Consider the following 19583-nt stretch of genomic DNA (forward strand, 5'->3'; position numbering starts at 1 on the left):
TTGCCAATAGGGCAAAGATTCTCTGTGAAAAGGAGACCACTTTAGAGAAATTTCAGACTGTGGTTTGGTTGAATGGGCGTAAAAGTGGTAAATGGAATTCAATCCAGAGAAGTGTGAAGTAATGCACTTGGGGAGGTCAAATAAAGCGAGGGAATACACCAAATACGGGACGATATTGAGAAGGGGAGAAGATGCGAGAAACCTTGGAGTGCATGTCTATAGTTCCCTGAAGGGACATTGAGTGGTGAAGAAGGCATATGGAATGCTTTCCTTTATTGGCCGACGTATAGAATACAAAAGCAGGGATGTAATGCTGGAACTGTATAAAATGCTGGTTCGGCCTTAGCAGGAGTATTGCATACAGTACTGGTCACCACATTACAGGAAGGACATAATTGCTGTGGACAGAGTACAGAGGAGATTTACAAGAATGTTTTCCTGGCTTGAAAGGTGAAGCTATGAAGAAAGATTGGATAGTCTAGAGTTGTTTTCCTTAGAACAGAGGAGGCTGAGGGATGACTTAATTGAGATGTACAAAATTATGAGAGGCCAAGACAGAGTAGACAGGAAGGACCTCTTTCCCCTAGTGGAGAGGTCAATTACCAGGGGGAACATATTTAGGTGAAGGATTGGGGGCACATGAGGAAAAACGTTTACACCCAGAGGGTGATGGGTGTCTGGAATTCACTGCCAGGAACAGTGGTGGAGGCAGAAAAAATTCAATGCTCTTTAAAGGACATGCACCTGAAGTGCTGTCACCTGCAAGGCTCTGGACCAGATGCTGGAAGGTGGGATTAGATTGGGCGGCTAGTTTTTTTCGGCCGGCATGGACTTGACGGGCAGAACGGCCTCCTTCTTTGTTGCAATTTTTCTATGGTTCTTGGGGCAGGTGAGAGTTATGTCACCTTGAGTCAGTTAAAGTTACCAACTGTCCAGGATTGTCCTGGAGTCTTCAGAAATTAACCATTAATCTCCCGGACACTGCTGGGAGCAACTGGGATAACATTGTACATTAGGGCAGAATGTGCCCAGGCCTATGATGCCGAGCTTGGGGGAAGGGGTGCAGGATAATGGATACGCCTATGGATAATGTAAAATATCAATGTCTTTGTGAATAAACCACCCGCAGAGCTGGTGGTGAGGTAGATCCATTCCTGGAAACTGATGCGGAAGGAGGATCGTTGCTCTTTGTGATGCTTTTCAACGGGAGACTAAGGCGGAGAAGGAGCGTCTGAGTGCAGGCGAAGGGCGAGAGATTACTCTGTGGAAGGGGGAGAGCAGGGCTCCAATAAGGACCCAAGATTGTCTTTGCCAATGGGGCAAAGATTCTCTGTGAAAGGCAGCTTTTTGGATAAGAGGGGATTGGGTGGGAGTTTTCAATATGACTCGGTTGGGGTTACAAACTCTCCAGAATTGTCTTGGAATCTCCAGAAATTAAAGATCAATCTCCTGGACACTGCTGGGAGCAATGGGGATAACAGTTATGGCTTCTTCATTGTTTTTCAACTCTTTTCTTTTGACCTTAAACATATTAGAACATAGAACATAGAAAAATACAGCACAGAACAGGCCCTTCGGCCCACGATGTTGTGCCGATCCTTTGTCCTCTGTCAAGGACAATTTAATCTATACCCCATCATTCTCCTTTATCCATATACCTATCTAAAAGCCGTTTGAAAGTCCCTAAAGTTTCTGACTCAACAACTTCCCCAGGCAAGGCATTCCATGCCCCGACCACTCTCTGGGTAAAGAACCTTCCCCTGACATCCCCCTTATATCTCCCACCCTTCACTTTAAATTTATGACCCCTTGTAACGCTTTGCTCCACCCGGGGAAAAAGTTTCTGACTGTCTACCCTATCTATTCCCCTGATCATCTTATAAACCTCTATCATGTCACCCCTCATCCTTCTCCGTTCTAATGAGAAGAGGCCTAGAATGTTCAGCCTTTCCTCGTAAGACTTATTCTCCATTCCAGGCAACATCCTGGTAAATCTCCTCTGCACCCTCTCCAAGGCTTCCACATCCTTCCTAAAATGAGGCGACCAGAACTGCACACAGTACTCCAAATGAGGCCTTACCAAGGTCCTGTACAGCTGCATCATCACCTCACGGCTCTTAAATTCAATCCCTCTGCTAATGAACGCTAACACCCCATATGCCTTCTTCACAGCCCTATCCACTTGAGTTGCAACTTTCAACGATCTATGCACATAGACCCCAAGGTCTCTCTGCTCCTCCACATGCCCAAGAACCCTACCGTTAACCCAGTATTTTGCATTCGTGTTTGTCCTTCCAAAATGGACGACCTCACACTTTTCAGGGTTAAACTCCATCTGCCACTTTTCAGCCCAGCACTGCAACCTATCCAAGTCCCTTTGCAGACGACAATAGCCCTCCTCGGTATCCACAACTCCACCAACCTTTGTATCATCTGCAAATTTACTGACCCACCCTTCGACTTCCTCATCCAAGTCGTTAATAAAAATCACAAACAGGAGAGGACCCAGAACTGATCCCTGTGGCACGCCACTGGTAACTGGGCTCCAGGCTGAGTATTTACCATCTAAGACCACTCTCTGCCTTCTATCAGTTAGCCAATTCTTAATCCAACTGGCCACATTCCCCACTATCCCATGCCTCCTGACTTTCTCCATAAGTCTACCATGGGGGACCTTATCAAATGCCTTACTAAAATCCATGTACACCACATCCACTGGTTTACCCTCATCCACTTGCTTGGTCACCTGCTCAAAGAATTCAATCAGGCTTGTGAGGCAAGACCTACCCCTCACAAAACCGTGCTGACTGTCCCGAATCAAGCAGTGTCTTTCCAGATGCTCAGAAATCCTATCCCTCAGCACCTTTTCCATCAACTTGCCTACCACCGAAGTAAGACTAACTGGCCTGTAATTCCCAGGGTTGTTCCTATTCCCTTTCTTGAACAGGGGCACAACATTTGCCACCCTCCAATCACCTGGTACCACCCCCGTCAACAGAGAAGATGAAAAGATCATTGCCAGCGGCTCTGCAATTTCATCCCTTGCTTCCCATAACATCCTTGGATATACCCCGTCAGGCCCGGGAGACTTGTCTATCTTCAAGTTATTCAAAAACCCCAACACATCTTCCCTCCTAACGAGCACTTCCTCGAGCTTACCAGTCTGTTTCACACCGTCCTCTTCAGTAATACACCCCTTCTCATTCGTAAATACCGAAGAGAAGTACTCATTCAAAACCTCACTTATCTCTTCCGGCTCAACACACAGTCTCCCGCTATTGTCCTTGACCGGACCTACGGTCCCCCTAGTCATCCTCATATTTCTGACATACGCGTAAAAGGCCTTGGGGTTTTCTTTTATCCTACCCGCCAAGCATTTTTCATGCCCTCTCTTAGTTCTCCTAATCCCTTTCTTCAGATCCTTCCTGGCCATCTTGTATCCCTCCAGAGCTATGCCTGTGCCCTTTTTCCTCAACCTTATATACGCATCCTTCTTCTTCCTAACAAGACTCTCAACCTCTCTTGTCAACCACGGTTCCCTCACATGACCATCCCTTCCCTGTCTGACAGGGACATGCTTATCAATGGCCCCTACTATCTGCTCCTTGAAAAAGTTCCACATTTCGACCGTGCCCTTCCCTGCCAGCATATGCTCCCAACTTATGCTCCTCAGTTCCTGCCTGACAGCATCATATCTACCCTTCCCCCAATTGTAAACCTTGCCCTGTTGCACATACCTATCCCTCTCCATTACCACAGTGAATGCTACAGAATTGTGATCACTATCTCCAAAGTGCTCGCCCACCAACAGCTCTATCACTTGCCCTGGTTCATTACCTAGTACCAAATCCAATATTGCCTCCCCTCTGGTCGGGCAGTCTACATACTGAGTCAGAAAAGCTTCCTGGACATACTGCACAAACACTACCCCATCCAAACTATTCGATCTAAAGAGTTGCCAATCAATATTTGGGAAGTTGAAATCCCCCATAATTACTACCCTGTGACTTCTGCTCCTTTCCAAAATCTGTTTCCCAATCTGCTCTTCCACCTCCCTGCTGCTATTGGGGGGCCGATAGAAAACTCCCATCAAGGTGACTGCTCCTTTCCTGTTCCTGACCTCAACCCACAGTGCCTCAGTCGGCAGATCCTCCTCGAAAATTCCTTCAGCAGTTGTTACACTATTTCTAACTAACAATGCCACCCCCCCACCTCTTTTACCACCATTCCTAATCTTATGAAAACATCTATAACCAGGTACCTCCAAGAACCATTCCTCCCCCTCACCTATCCACGTTTCAGTGATGGCCACAACATCGTAGTCCCATCGTATTGGAGATGGAGTTAGGCTGTTTGAGAAACAGTCAAGAATCATCCAGTCAGCTATCGAGTGTTGCTTTCCAACTGGGGCCAGGGGGCGTGGCACCTTGATTGACATGCCAGGTGACCAATAGCAGCAGTTGGAGTTGGGTGGCCATGTGATGAAAGCTGGAACATGTCGAACCAGAGTTGGCAGTCCTGGACTTGGTCACTATTTCATATTCTTGCCTATGTCATGGCAGGTTCTGGTTTCAAACTCTACCCCAGCAGTTGAGCAGGCGATCTTTGCTCAGTTCAAGTTGCTGCTATACAGATACTAAATGAATGTGCCCTACATTGACCTGGATTTTTCTTACACCACATTCTTGGGCCATTTGAACATCTTCTGCTCTGATAAAATTTTACAGTTCCCCCTTCTAACTTAACTCACCTTCTACAACTGTTCACACATTCTCTAGGTCTGATGTATCTTAATTTTTCATTAAGCCTCCTTTTAACTAGTGCTATTTTAATTTCTACCAGTTAACTATCTGTTTTTCTCCACCTAACCATTTTTGAAGCTCATAATTTTCTTGTCATTTGGTCTTTCTCACCCCCCGCCCTCCCTTTATTTCACGCTTTAAGCCAGTCATCTGTCATATTTTCTGGTACTGATGAAGTACCTGAAATGTTAAATAACTACAGAAAATTCTGGAAATACTCAGCAGGTCAGGCAGCATCTGTGGAGAGAGAAACAGAGTTAAAGTTTCAGCTTGATGACTTTTCATCAGAATTGGGAAAAGTTAGAAATATAATAGGTTTTAAGCAAGTGAAAGGGGGTGGGTGGGAAAAAGAACAAAAGGGAAGGTCGGTGACAGGGCGGAAGACAGGAGAGATTAAATGTCAAAAGCATTGGTGGTGCAAGGCCCAAGGGAATGGTAATGGAACGAGTAAAGAAACAAAAGATATTCTAGAGGAGATGTTAACTTATTGCCTCTGCGCGGTTGCTCTACCTGACTTTCTGAGTGTTCCCAGCAGTTTCTGTTTTTCGTTCACCAAAATAAATGAGTTAGTCATTTATCTCATTATTGTTTGAGAACATAACAACAGTAACTACATTTCAAAAGTAATCCATTAGCTGTGAACCACTTTGGGACAATATGTGCATGTTGCAGGCACTCTATAGCAAGTTCTGATGAAAGGTATTCAACCCAGGGGTCAGCTGTCCATAGTAAAAATTTTGAGATCTGTGATTGGTAATTTCAGGGATGAGAAATTTCCCATCAACGTCTTCTCCCAGAACAGACCGACTTAAAAAAAAAATCGCAACCATTAGTTTCACAGCTGACAGGTGCTTAGAGCAGAAATAGAGGCTTCCGAACCTAGGACAAGTTCAGGGTTTTTCCAACGATTTCAGATTTTTTTGTTAAAAAAAGCCTGCTGGAAACCCTAAACTTGTCCAAATTGCAAGTGTTGTTCCTGCTTCCAGCACCTGTCAACTGTGAAACTAATGGCTGTGAATTAAAAAAAACTGACCAATTACAAAGCAACTCCGGGGACAGATCCCGCTCTCTGCAACTGTCATGGAGAGGAGGGGGAGAAGTGGGGAGGGAGACAGGGGGAGAGAGAGAGGGAGAGGGGCAGAGAGGGATGAGGGACAGAGGGAGAGAGAAAGGAGTAGAGAGGGTTGGGGAACGGGAAAGGAGGGGAAGTGAATGGGAGACAGGCAGAGGGACAGAGTTGGAGGAGAAAGGGGGGAGGGGAGAGAGGAAGGGGAGGGGGAGAGATGGAGAGAGGGGGGAGAGGGAGAGAGGGAGGGGGAGTGAGAGAAGGGTGGACAGAGAGAGAGTTAGGGGTGACAGAGAGAAAGGAGCAGAGAGAGGGGGAGAGAGAGGAGGGGAGAGAGGGGGAGAGTGTGGGAAACAGGCAGAGGGAGAGAGTTGGGGGAGAAAAGTGGGAGGGGAGAGAGGGAAAGGGAGTGGGGAGAGAGGGGAGGAGTGAGGGAGAGAGTTGAGGGAGAGAGGGGGAGAGGGAGCGAAAGAGGGAGGGGGAGTGAGAGAAGGGTGGACAGAGAGAGGGGACAGAGAGAGAGGCAGGGGTTACAGAGAGGAGCAGAGAGAGGGAGAGGGGAGGGAGAGAGGGGGGAGTGGGAGAGGGGGAGAGAGTGGGAGAAGGGGAGAGAGGGAGAGAGTTGAGGGAGAGAGGGAGCAAGAGAGGGAGGGGTAGTGAGAGAAGGGTGGACAGAGAGAGGGGACAGAGAGAGAGAGGCAGGGGTTACAGAGGGAGAGAGAAGGGGAGAGAGGGGAGGGAGGGGGAGAGAGGGAGGGAGAGAGGGGGAGCGGGAGAAGGGGAGAGAGTGGGAGGGGAGAGAAGGGAGAGAGAATGGGAGAGGGGGGAAGAGACCAAGGGTGAGGGGAGAGAGAGAGAGAGAGAGAGAGGGGGAGGTGGAGAGAGGGGGGGAGAGATAGAAGGGGAAGAGAGAGTAGGGGGAGAGGGAGGGAGGGAGAGAGAAAGGACGGGGAGAGAGAGAGGGGGAGAGAGCTGGAGAGGGGGAGGGAGGGGGGAGAGAGAGAGAGGGGTGAGAGATGGACACAGAGAGGGATAGGGATTGAAACAGAGAGAGAGAGCACGCAAGAGGGGAGAGAAAGAGATCAAGATCACACCTGACAGATGGACATCTATCTGGACACTACATCAAGTGTGCGGGCAGACATTGACTACTCGTGCAAGCAAAAACAATGCCAGGTATCTCACTAAATAGGGAGAAATGTATTTTAAATCGGACCGTGTTTTGATGGCATTAGGTTGGCTATACACTGTCTCTGCAAATTAATTGCCCTCATGACCGTGGCTGAGTCAATAATTTTGTCAAATGTCCTTGGTGCAACATGTTGGTGCCGATCCCTGATTCAACCCGAAATGTTAACTCTGCTTCTCTCTCCACAGACGCTGCCAGACCTGCTGAATATTTCCAGAACTTTATGTTTTTACTCTACAATAAAAGTTCTTTAATTTTATAACCCAAATGTTTCAATTATTTTAAATCTTTAATTCTGAAGTAACAAATGTTATAAGTTAACCAGAAAGAGTTATCTTTTTTTTTAGAAGCATTTCATTTCAAGAAGCTATTCATTTTAAACAGATTACAAATTGAAACATGAAAACTGATAAATATTTAACAATTGGTGCTCTAAATATACAAATAAGTATAACATTTCTTTTACCCAAGATAAATCATACCTTGGTTTCAGATTGATTTGTACCATATATTAACAGTATTTACAGGAGGTTATAGTACATTGACAGCCTAGAAAGTAAGTAATTTTAACATGTTTCAAGATTGACATAAACATGAGGTAGAAGGACAAGCCTGATAGAAAATGCCCTGGGACTATCCAACCTTTTCTAGGATGTATATGGGTTGGGTCTCTTCCTCTGTAGTGTTTGTTGTGGGGCTTTTGAAAGGGAACCTGTTGTACAGTCTTTCAGGAAAAGGTCCAGACTGTTTGATAGAAACAGCAGACACAACATGCGGGACCTGGAGCAGATGGAACACAACATTTGTGCAATGGGGTGAATGTCAGACAAAGCAGGGCCAGCAGAGTATAGCTTGTGGCACTGGCTATCACACACAGAGCACCACCCCCTCCCGGCCCCCCACCACTACCCCCGCACACCACCCCCCCCCCCCCCTCCTTCACCACTGGTGACTAAAGGGAATAACTTTTTGTGGTAACTGTTGTGTGACTGCCTTTAAGAGTGACTTCCCTTTAAGATCTTAGTATGCTAATGGGCAACATGCTGGGATGCAGCCATGTGACTACAAGCCTGAGTCATTCTGTAACTGTAACAGCGAGAGGAAGGTTCTGTAAATAGTTAGCTCTCTACTGTATATAATATTTAGCTGTTGATAAACCTGTTTGAGATCTTCAATCAACTGGACTCCACGCAGCTCATTTATGTTGCATCAGACAACATAACAAGAACTCATTATAGTAACTATTAAACTTCATTATTTAAACATGAACAAGAGTGCAAACATTTTCTGGCAGCAATTGGCGGATCCCATTACGTTTTGATTATGCTTGTTGATTGTGTTGATTCAGAGAAACATAGAAAATTTAGGGCTAAATTTTCTCCTGGGCTTAGGGACCCCAAAGTCCAGACTAAATGGGGGTCCTGAGACAGGACTTGCCGGGAGCGAGACTGGCACAGGGATATTGGTCACCTCCGAGCAAGTGGGCTCTCAATGCTGCAGGCCTAATCAGAGAGTCAGCAGCTCTGGAGCCCCAGCACTCCACCAAGAGAGGTGGGCTCTGCTGAAACAGCTCAGAGACTGTGAGGGTGCCTCAAAATGGAGCCATCCTTAGAGACTTAAAAAAAAAATTTAAGAGTAGGAATGGTGGCAGCATTTGAACCATGGGTATGGCCTTAGGAACATTGGAGCAGGAGTAGGCTATTCCGTCCATCGAGCTTGCTCTGCCATTCAATACCATCATGGCTGATCATCCACTTCAATGCCTTTTTCCCACACTATCCCTATATCCCTTTATATCATTGGTATTTACAAATCTGTCAATCACTGCTTTAAACATACTCAATGACTGAGCTTCCATAGCCCTCTGAGGTAGGGAATTCCAAAGATGCACAACCCTCTGAGTAAAGAAATTTCTCCTCATCTCTGTCCTAAGTGGCTTCCCCCTTATTTTGAAATTGTGTCCTCTGGTTCTAGACTCCCTGACCGGAGGAAACATCTTACCTGCATCTACCCTGTCTATCCCTTTAAGTATTTTGTAGGTTTCATTCTTCGAAACACTAGAAAATACAGGCCCAGTTTCCCCAATCTATCTTCATAGGACAGTCCCGCCATCCCGGGAATAAGTCTGGTGAACCTTTGTTGCACTCCCTCTGTGGCAATACTATTCTTCCTAAGGTAAGGGGACCAAAACTGCACATAGCACTGAAGGTGCGGTCTAACCAAGCTTCTATACAATTAAAGCTTCACTACTCCTGTACTCAAATCCTCTTGCGATAAACGCTAACATATCATTAGCCTTCCTAATTGCCTGCTGCACCTGCATGTTAGTTTTCAGTGACTTATTGATCAGGGCACCCAGATCCCTATGTACGTCTACACTTTCTAATCTCTTACCATTTAAGAAATACTCTGCACATCTGTTCCTCCCACCAAAGTGGATAACCTCACATTTTTCCACATTATATTCCATCTGCCATGTTCTTGCCCACTCACTAAGCCTGTCCAAATCCCCTTGACGCTTCTTTGTATCATCCTCATAATACACATTCCCACCAGGTTTTATGTCATCTGTGAACTTGAAAATATTACATTTGGTCCCCACATCCAAATTATCGATATATAGTGTGAACAGCTGGGGCCCAAGTACTGATCCTTGTGGTACCCCACTAGTCAGATCCTGCCAATATGAGAATGACCCGTTTGTTCCGACTCTCTGTTTTCTGCCTGTTAACTAATCCTAAATCCATGCCAATATATTGCCTCCTATCCCATGTGTGTTAATTTTGCTAACCAACCTCCTGTGGAGAACTTTATCAAAAGCCTCTGAAAATCCAAGTATACAACGTCCACTGACTCCCCTTTATCAATTCTGTCAGTAACATCCTCAGAAAACTCCAGCAGGTTCATCAAACATGATTTCCCATTCATAAATCCGTGTTGACTATGCCCAATCAGATCATTACTATCCAAGTGTCCATTTCTCACATCCTTTAGAATAGAATCTAGCATTTTCCCAATGACTGATGTAAGGATAACAGATCTGTAGTTCTCTGGTTTCTCTCTCCCTCCCTTCTTAAATAGTGGGATGACATTTGCTACCTTCCAATCTGCAGGAACTGTTCCAGAATCTATAGAGCTTTGGAAGATGATCACCAATGCATCCACTATCTCCACAGTTACCTCTCTCAACACTCTAGGATATAGAAAATCAGGTCCTGGGGACTTATCAACCTTCAGCCCCATTACTTTCTCCAATACAACCTTTTTACCAATACTAATTTCCTTCAATTCCTCACTCTCCCTAGTCCCTTGGATCTCTAATTCTGGGAGATTTCTTGTATCTTCCTCAGTGAAAACAGACACAAATTAATAATTTAGCTTCTCTGCCATTTCTCTATTCCCCATTATAAATTCTCCTGACTCTGCCTGCAATGGACCCATAGTTGTCTTAGCCAACATTTCCTTTTTACGCACCTGTAAAAGCTTTTTATGTTCTTTGCTAGTTTACATTCATTTTCTATTCTCCCTTTTTCAGTTTCTTGGTCCTCCTTTGCTGTATTCTAAAATCCTCCCAATCCTCAGGTTTACTACTATTTCTGGCAACTTTATAGGCTTTTTCTTTTAATCTTATACAATTCTTAACTTCCTTGTTAGCCATGGTTGGCTACCTTTTCTTTGGGGGGGTTTTGTGCCTTGAAGGAATGTATAATTGCAGCAAACTATGTAATAATTCTTTAAAGACTATCCATTGTCTATACACTGTGATACCTTTTAATGTATTTTCCCAATCCACCTCAGCCAATTTCCCCCTCATGCCTTCATAATTTCCTTTGTTCAAATTTAACACTCTGGCTTCAGATTGAACTACCTCACTTTCAAACATAATGTAAAATTCTATCATATTATGGTCACTCATCCTGAAAGATCCTTTTACAACAAGATTAATTAACCCTTTCTCATTACATAATACGAAATCTAAAATAGCTGTTCTCTGGTCAGTCCCTGAACATACTGCTCTAGAAAACCGTCCCTAACACACTCCAGAAACTCGTCCTCCACAGCATTAGTGCTCATTAGGTTTATCCAGTCTATGTGCAGATTGAAGTCACTCGTGATTACTATATTACCCATGCTACATGTTTCTCTAATCTCCTGATTCGTACAATGCCCCACACTACCACTACTGTTTGGTGGCCTATAAACAACTCCTACCAATGTTTGCTGTCCCTTGCTGTTTTTAGCTCCACCCAAACAGGTTCCACATTTTGTTCTTCCGATCTGAGATCCCCCTTACTAATGTATTGATCCCATCCCTCATTACCAGTGCAACACCACCTCCTTTTCCTTTTTGCCTGTCCATCCTAAATGTCGAATATCCTTGAATATTCAGTTCCCAGTCTTGGTCACCCTGTAGCCATGTTTCTTTTATGGCAATTAGATCATACCCATTTACTTCTATTTGTGCCTTTAAATCATCGACCTTGTTGTGAATGCTGCTTGCGTTCAGGTAGAGTGCCCTTAACCTTGTCTCCTTGACATTCCTCATTCTAAGCCCAGTTGATGCTCGCCTGCCTTGTAATATCACTTGCTCCTTTTCTACCTCCAGTTACCAGCTTTACTTCCTTCCAAATTGAGCTACCCCTCAGGTTCCCATCCCCCAGACAGGCTAGTTTAAATCCTCCCCAAAGGCACTAGCAAATCTTTCTGCGAGGATATTAGTTCCGTCCTGTTAAGGTGTAGCTCATCCAATTTGTACAGGACCCCCTGCCCCAGAACCGGTCCCAATGCCTCAAAAATCTGATGCCCTCCCTCCTAAACCAATTCTCCAGCTACATGTTCAATTGATCAATCCTCCTATTCCTATGCTCCCTGGCACGTGGCACTGGGAGTAATCTTGAGATTACTGCTCTTGAGGTCCTGCTTTTTAATTTCCTTCCTAACTCCCTAAAATCTGCTTTCAGGGCCTCATCCCTCTCCCTACCTTTGTCATTGGTACCAATGTGGACCACGACCTCTGCCTGTTCACCCTTCCCCAGAAAGATGTCCTGCAGTTGCTCCGTGACATCCTTGACCCTGGAACCAGGGAGGCAACAGACCATCCTGGGGTCATGTTTACTGCCACAGAAATGCCAGTCTGATCCTCTGACTATCGAATCCCCGATCACTATTGGTCTTCCACTCTTCCTCCTCCCCTCCTGGGCAGGTGAGCCACCCTTTGCGGCCAGCGGTCCCCTCTTTAGGGAATGGAGCCTCTGGTTCCGATGCCTGCCCCTCCAGACTGCTGCTGGGAGGGCACCTCCATCGAACCGGCGGCCTCCCCACAGGGCGGGGTGCCACCCTGCCACTGGAAAAATGCCAGCAAGTGAAAAAAATCACCCCTAAAATTGGGACCGCAATGACTTCAATTGGCTGCCCACCTCCATTGAGCAGGCAGCCAATACCTTGACAGGCTACACCCGGGAAGCTTCGCTGGCAGCATCCCACTATTTTCCCAACCCCCACCCTGCCTTCCAGCCCGCTACCCCGGGCTGAGAAAATTCCACCCTTAGAAACAAAAACATTGTGGCACAAAAGAAGGACATTCGGCCCGTTGCATCTGTTCTGGTAATTATCATGATTGATTTATAAAGCAGAAACACCTTTGTAACGCAACAAATCCACATCTGTTACAAAGCGGCTCCATGTTTGTCCATTTGAAGTTCTGGGCCCGACTCTCATTTGGTAACTCAGTCTATCCCAACCATGGCAAGAATTCACTCAGTTTAATTCCGGCCATAGGAAGCGCAGAGTCAATGTTTACTCGAGGGGTGATGGTGTACAGAGTTAGGTCAGTGATCACATGAAAAGTGAAAATCTGAAACATGAACAGAAAATTTTCCAACACTCAGCTACTCTGTGGAGAAAGGGAAAACTTTAACCTTTCAATTCAAAGCCTTGATCCAGGTCTGCCTCACTACTGAATGTTTTTCAGCATTTTCTGTTTTTTCACATGGAAAGTAAAACAAGGATTGTATAATCTATACTCGTTACAAAATAGAGTCATGATCAATGTCGTGAATAACAATATTCATTATTAACATCAATATCAGTGAGAATAATGAACAATAGATTTTACAAAGAGTACATGAGGGACACCACTGGGGTCCCCCAAGGATTTGGCCTTGGCCCCTTCCTATTTCTTATCTACATGCTGCCCCTCAGCAACATCTTTTACAATCTGTATCAATAGGCAAGAAATACACAGGCTTACTTTGTATCCCCTATGTGCAGCGAACATGTTGAATTAGCACTATCCTGATGTCACTCAGCCTAACTGGCTGATGTGATGCCAAGATTACAAATTTGAACAATGCAGGTCCTGGCAACACCTGAATTGTCCACTCCTGAAAAAAGAAGCATGAAGCAAAAAGATGGGCCATGAGGTAGTGTTATTTAACAAGCCAGACGTCCTGATTGTATAAGTAAAATTTACAGAACATTTTCTATTGGAAAGTTTGAATGTACTCTTGAGTGTTTTTGGAGGTGCTTTTGTCCATTAGCCAGTGAGCATTGCTGCACCCTCATCTACATGCTGCCTCTCGGTGACATCATCATAAAGCACAGCGTTAGTTCCACATGTACTTTGGCGACACCCAGCTCTATCTCACCGCCACCTCTCTCGATTCCTCCATTGTTGCAAAACTATCAGACTGCTTATCTGACATCTGTTATGACCGAGGCAGGAGGAGTGCACTATCTTTTCTAGTTCCACTTCTCCACAGATCGCACCATATATTTAAATGTTTGCCCGCTTACTGATACAGCCAATCATATACTCGATTTTTTTAAATCCCAGAACAAAATACACCAACCAGGTTTCTTTAATAAACAACAAAATTATCACAATTACAGGACTTAACCAGTAATGAAGCAAAGCATTAACATACCAATTAAAAAATGAAAGTTCCCTTTTTAAAAATTCCCCAATTACACACACACACACACACACACACACACACACACACACACACACACACACACACACACACACACACACACACACACACACACACACACACGAAAAATACAGAAATTCACTCTGCAGAGGTCTGTTACATAAAAGACAATAAAAGACTACTTTGGTCAAATACTTGCTATTTCTTGATGAAAAAAGAAAGAAGATGTGGAAGGAAGTCAGTTGTTCCTTATTTGGCCTGGCATCTGGCTATACAGAGACAGGCCACAGAGTTCGTTTCAGAAGCAGTCCATTCTGGAGATGTCAGGAATGATTTTCGTGGACTTTCTAGGAGAAATGTAGCATCAAGGTGTTTCCACCAGCACACACTTGAATCGCAGGATTTTTTCCAGCTTCTCAGGAGCTATATGGCACCAGGGATTTTTTTTTCCATACTGGATCCTGGCAGGATTACTTCAAAAAAAAAGGCAGGGAAGATGGTGAGCCGGGTGATTTCTTTTTCCTAGGAAAACACCAGCTGTCTTCAAATAGTGCACACCACAACTGGAAAACAATGTTCAGAGAGTTGATCTCCTGACCTCCATAAACCTTGACATGTGGCTTCTCTGTAACCATTTTTCCCCAAGTCACCAATGGGTTTTGTTTTCTGAGCTTTCTGAGCCACCTCCAGCACAGGTGGCTTTCAAACAACACCTTGTCCTGTCGGCAAACGTGATTAAAAAAAAACACATCCATGGAATCTTTTCAATTTTAACAAAAGTTCTCAAAAAAAATATTTAAAATAATGGAAGCATTTTGGAACACATCCAGTACTGGATGAACAGAAATTGCCTCCAATTACGTATTGGGAAGTCTGAAGCCATTGTTTTCAGTCTCCATTCCAAACACTGTTCCCTAGCTACTGATTCCATCCCTCTCCCTGGCAACAGTCTGAGATTAAACCAGTCTGTTCACAACCTTGTGTCACATTTGACCCTGAGATGAGCTTCTGATCTCATATTCGTGCCATCACTAAAAGACCGCCTATTTCCACCTCCATACATTGCCCGAAGTCCTTGAAGCGGCCAACATCCCCAGCTTATACACACTACTGAGTCAGCGGCGCTTGAGATGGCTTGGCCATGTGAGCCGCATGGAAGATGGCAGGATCCCCAAAGACACATTGTACAGCGAGCTCGCCACTGGTATCAGACCCACCGGCCGTCCATGTCTCCGTTATAAAGACGTCTGCAAACGCGACATGAAATCGTGTGACATTGATCACAAGTCGTGGGAGTCAGTTGCCAGCATTCGCCAGAGCTGGCGGGCAGCCATAAAGACAGGGCTAAATTGTGGCGAGTCGAAGAGACTTAGTAGTTGGCAGGAAAAAAGACAGAGGCGCAAGGGGAGAGCCAACTGTGCAACAGCCCCAACAAACAAATTTCTCTGCAGCACCTGTGGAAGAGCCTGTCACTCCAGAATTGGCCTTTATAGCCACTCCAGGCGCTGCTTCACAAACCACTGACCACCTCCAGGCGCGTATCCATTGTCTCTCGAGATAAGGAGGCCCAAAAGAAACATTGCCCGACTTCACCTTGTCTCAGCTCATCTGCTGCAGAAACCGTTATTTATACCTTCATTACCTCCAGAATTGACTATTCTAATACACTCTTGGCTGATCTTCCACATTCAACCTTCTGTAAACTTGAGGTCATCCAAAACTCTGCTGACCATGTTTTAACTCTCACCAAGTCCCATTCATCTATTGCCCCTGTGCTCGCTGACCTACATTGGCTCCCGGTCAAACAAGCCTTGATTTTAAAATTCTCATCCTTGTTGGCATGTTCCTCCATGGCATCACTCCTCCCTAGCTCTGTAATCTCCTCCAACCCCAGAACCCTCTGAAATACCTGCGCTTCTCTAATTCTGGACTTGTGTGCAGCCCCGATTTTAATCACTCCACCATTAGTTGCCGCGCCTTCAGTTGCCTCGGTCCTAAGCTCTGGGATTCTTTCCCTAAACGTCCGCCTTTCCACCCTGCTTTCCTTCTTTAAGACATTCCTTAAAACCTACCTCTGACCAAGCTTTTGGCCATCTGTCCTAATATACCCTTGTGAGTCTTGGTGTCCTTTTTTGTTTTATAATGCCCCTCTGAAGCACCTTGGGATGGTTACATTAAAGGCACTATATAAATATAAGTTGTTGTTGTTGTTGAGTAGGTGACCTCTTCATGCAAAGGCTGCAACACCTCGGCAGGCAGCAGTGACAGTGCCTCTGGGTCTGCAGCAGCACAGGGAGATGGAGCAGAGGCTGTGGAGAGGGCACGCTCTGCACTATGTCCTCTGCCAAGTTGGAGCCTGACTCCTCCCTGCTCTTTGATAGTGACAGGAGGCTGTCTGGCAGGCCAGCCAATGCACCCAGCATCTCCATGCGCATGTCTATTCATGCTCTCCTGCATGCCGCCCCATCAAGGTCCTCTTCTGAGTCCTCTACAGCAATACTTGTCTGCCACCTCACCTTCTGATGAGCTAGAAAATGGACTATTCTTTACTCCTGGCCTGATTGTGCCTGGTGATTCACCATGTGCTGATCCTAAAACTACACGAGCCTCCAAGGTACACGCAGTGCCAATGTCTGAACTGGTGGCTGTTGAGTTTCAGATCAAGTGACTTGGCCACTCCATCACTGCTGTTGGTCTTTCCCTTTCTCCTTGTGCTGCTGTGACAGTGCAGGAGGCAGTTCTTGAGTATCTGAAAGCTGAAACTCAGAGGGGAAGTTTGGAGTGGGAAGCAAGAAGTCCAGGGTCCCATCAGCAGCTTGTGCATCATGATAACAGGGTAAGGGTGAGCTGGGAGTTGAGAATGGACAACGGCAGGAACCCGCCACCATCCTCAATGTTCTCAACAATGTTGTATGCTGTGGGCCCTGTTGCAACTGGCCCCACAATGCACAGAAACGTCTCCTACATACGGCTCAGAAAATGTAGGAATACACGATTAATGGGAAAATACTGAGAAGTGTAGAGGAAGTGAGGGACCTTGGAATGAATGTCCTCAGATCCCTGAAGGTAGCAGGACAGGTTGATAAGTCGGTTAAGAAGGCATATGGAATCCTTTCCTTTATTAGCTGAGGTATAGAATATAAGAGCTGGAACTGTATAACTCATTGGTTAGGCCACAACTTGAGTACTGTGTGCAATTCTAATCACCTCATTACAGAAAGGATGTAATTGCACTAGAGACGGTACAGAGGAGATTTATGAGGATGTTGCCAGGACTGGAAAAATGCAGCTTTGCAGAAAGATTGGATAGGCTGGGGTTGTTCTCCTTGGAACAGAGAAGGCTGAGGGGAGATCTGATTGAAATGTACAAAATTTTGAGGGACCTGGATAGAGTGGAGGTGAAAGGCCTATTCACCTTAGCAGTGAGGTCAGTGATGAGGGGACATAGATTTAAAGTGATTGGTAGAAAAATTAGACGTGAGATGAGGAAAAACTTTTGCACCCAGAAGGTGGTGGAGGTCTGGAACTCAATCAAAAGGAGTCTGAATATGCACCTCAAGTGCTATAATCTGCAGGGCTACTGACCAAATGCCGGAAGGGGAGATCAGAATAGGTGGATCGTTTTTCTGGCCGGCACAGACACGATGGGCCAAGTGGCCTCTTTCTATGATTCATGGTACCCTGCTGGCTCTGCTCCATTCTCTTATCTTGTGAGACACCAGACCTGCAAGAAAGAGGGCAGAATGCCAGTGATTGTGTAGCACAGTGTCTAAAGAAAGGTCATTGATCTGAAACATTAACTCTGCCACTCTCTCCACAGATACTGCCAGCCTGCTGAATATTTCCAGCATTTTCTGTTTTTATTTCAGATTTCCAGCATCGGCCATTTTTACTTTTGCAATGTATCCAAGTTTGTTGATGATACAAAGTTAGATGGGAAAGTAGCCTGTGAGGAAAACGCAAAGAGGCTCTAAATGGATAAAGGCAGATTAAATGAGTGGGAAAGAACATGGCAAATGGAATATAATGTGGAGAAATGTGAGGCTATCCACTTAGGAAGGAAAAATAGAAAAGCAGCATATTTTTTAAATGGTGAGAGACAGGGAATGCTGATATCCAGAGGGGCCTGAGCGTCCTTGTACATGATTCACAGAAAGTAAATAAGGAAGTACAGCAAGCAGTTAGAAAAGCAAATGGTATGTTAGCCTTTATTACAAATGGATTGGAATATAACAGTAAATAAGTCTTGCTACAATTATATAGGGCTTTGGTGTGACCACACTTGGAATGTTGTGTACAGTTTTGTTCTCCTCCTTACAATAGAGGTAATGCAACATAGTTCACTAGATTTTTTTTATTCGTTTGTGGGATGTGGGCGTTGCTGGCTCGGCCAGCATTTGTTGCCCACCCCTAATTGCCCTTGAACTGAGTGGCTTGCTAGGCCATTTCAGAGGGCATTTAAGAATCAACCACATTGCTGTGGGTCTGGGGTCACATGTAGGCCAGACCAGGTAAGGACAGCAGATTTCCTTCCCTAAAGGACATTAGTGAACCAGATGGGTTTTTACAACAATCAACAATGGTTTCATGGTCATCATTAGACTAGCTTTTAATTCCAGATTTAAAAAAAAATTATATTCAAAATTCACCATCTGCCATGGTGGGATTCAAACCCATGTCCCCAGAGAATTAGCCTGGGCTCTGGACTACTAGTCCAGTGACATTACCACTATGCCACTGCCTCCCCCATTGATCCTGAGATGATTGTCTTATGGAGACAGATTGAGTAGAATAGGCTTATATTCCCAAGAATTTAGCAGAATGGGAAACATAGAATTCTTAAGGGGCTTGGCAGGGTAGGTAATGGTGTAGCGGTAATGTCACTGGACTAGTAATCCAGAGCCCAGGCTAATGCTCTGGGGGCTTGAGTTTGAATCCCACCACAGCAGATGGTGAAATTTGAATTCAACTAATAAATCTTGAATTAAAAGCTAGTCTAATGGCGACCATAAAGCCATTGTTGATTGTTGTAAAAACCTATCGAAAAGTAATGTTCTTTAGAGAAGGAAATTTGCTGTCCTTACCTGGTCTGGCCTCCATGCTGACTCTGAAATGGGCTAACAAGCCACTCAGTTCAGGGGCAATTAGGGATGCCCACATCCCACAAACAAAAATGCTGGAAGGATGTTTGCCCTGGCTGGGTTGTTTAGATCTTGGTGGTCACAGTCTCAGAATAAAAGGTGAGACGAGGAGAAAACTCTTCACATAGGGTTGTGACTCTTAGTTGATCTTGTTGAATGATGCAGCAGGCTTGAATGGCCTGCTGCTGCTCCTGTTTGTTATGTTCTTATGACCACATGTAGAGTACTGTGCACATTTCTGCTTTCCATTTTATAAAAAGGATATGGAGGCACTCAAGAAGGTGCAAAAATGGTTTACAAGGATGATACCAGAACTGAAAGGTTATACCCATCAGGAAAGACTGAATAGGCTGGAGCTTCTTTTTCTGGAAATTAGAGGACTGAGGGATGACGCGATAGAGGTCTTTAAGATTATGAAAGAGTTTGATAGGGTAGATGTAGAGATGATGT

The sequence above is a fragment of the Heterodontus francisci genome, chromosome 26 (assembly GCF_036365525.1).
Source record: "Heterodontus francisci isolate sHetFra1 chromosome 26, sHetFra1.hap1, whole genome shotgun sequence".
Classification (NCBI taxonomy): domain Eukaryota; kingdom Metazoa; phylum Chordata; class Chondrichthyes; order Heterodontiformes; family Heterodontidae; genus Heterodontus; species Heterodontus francisci.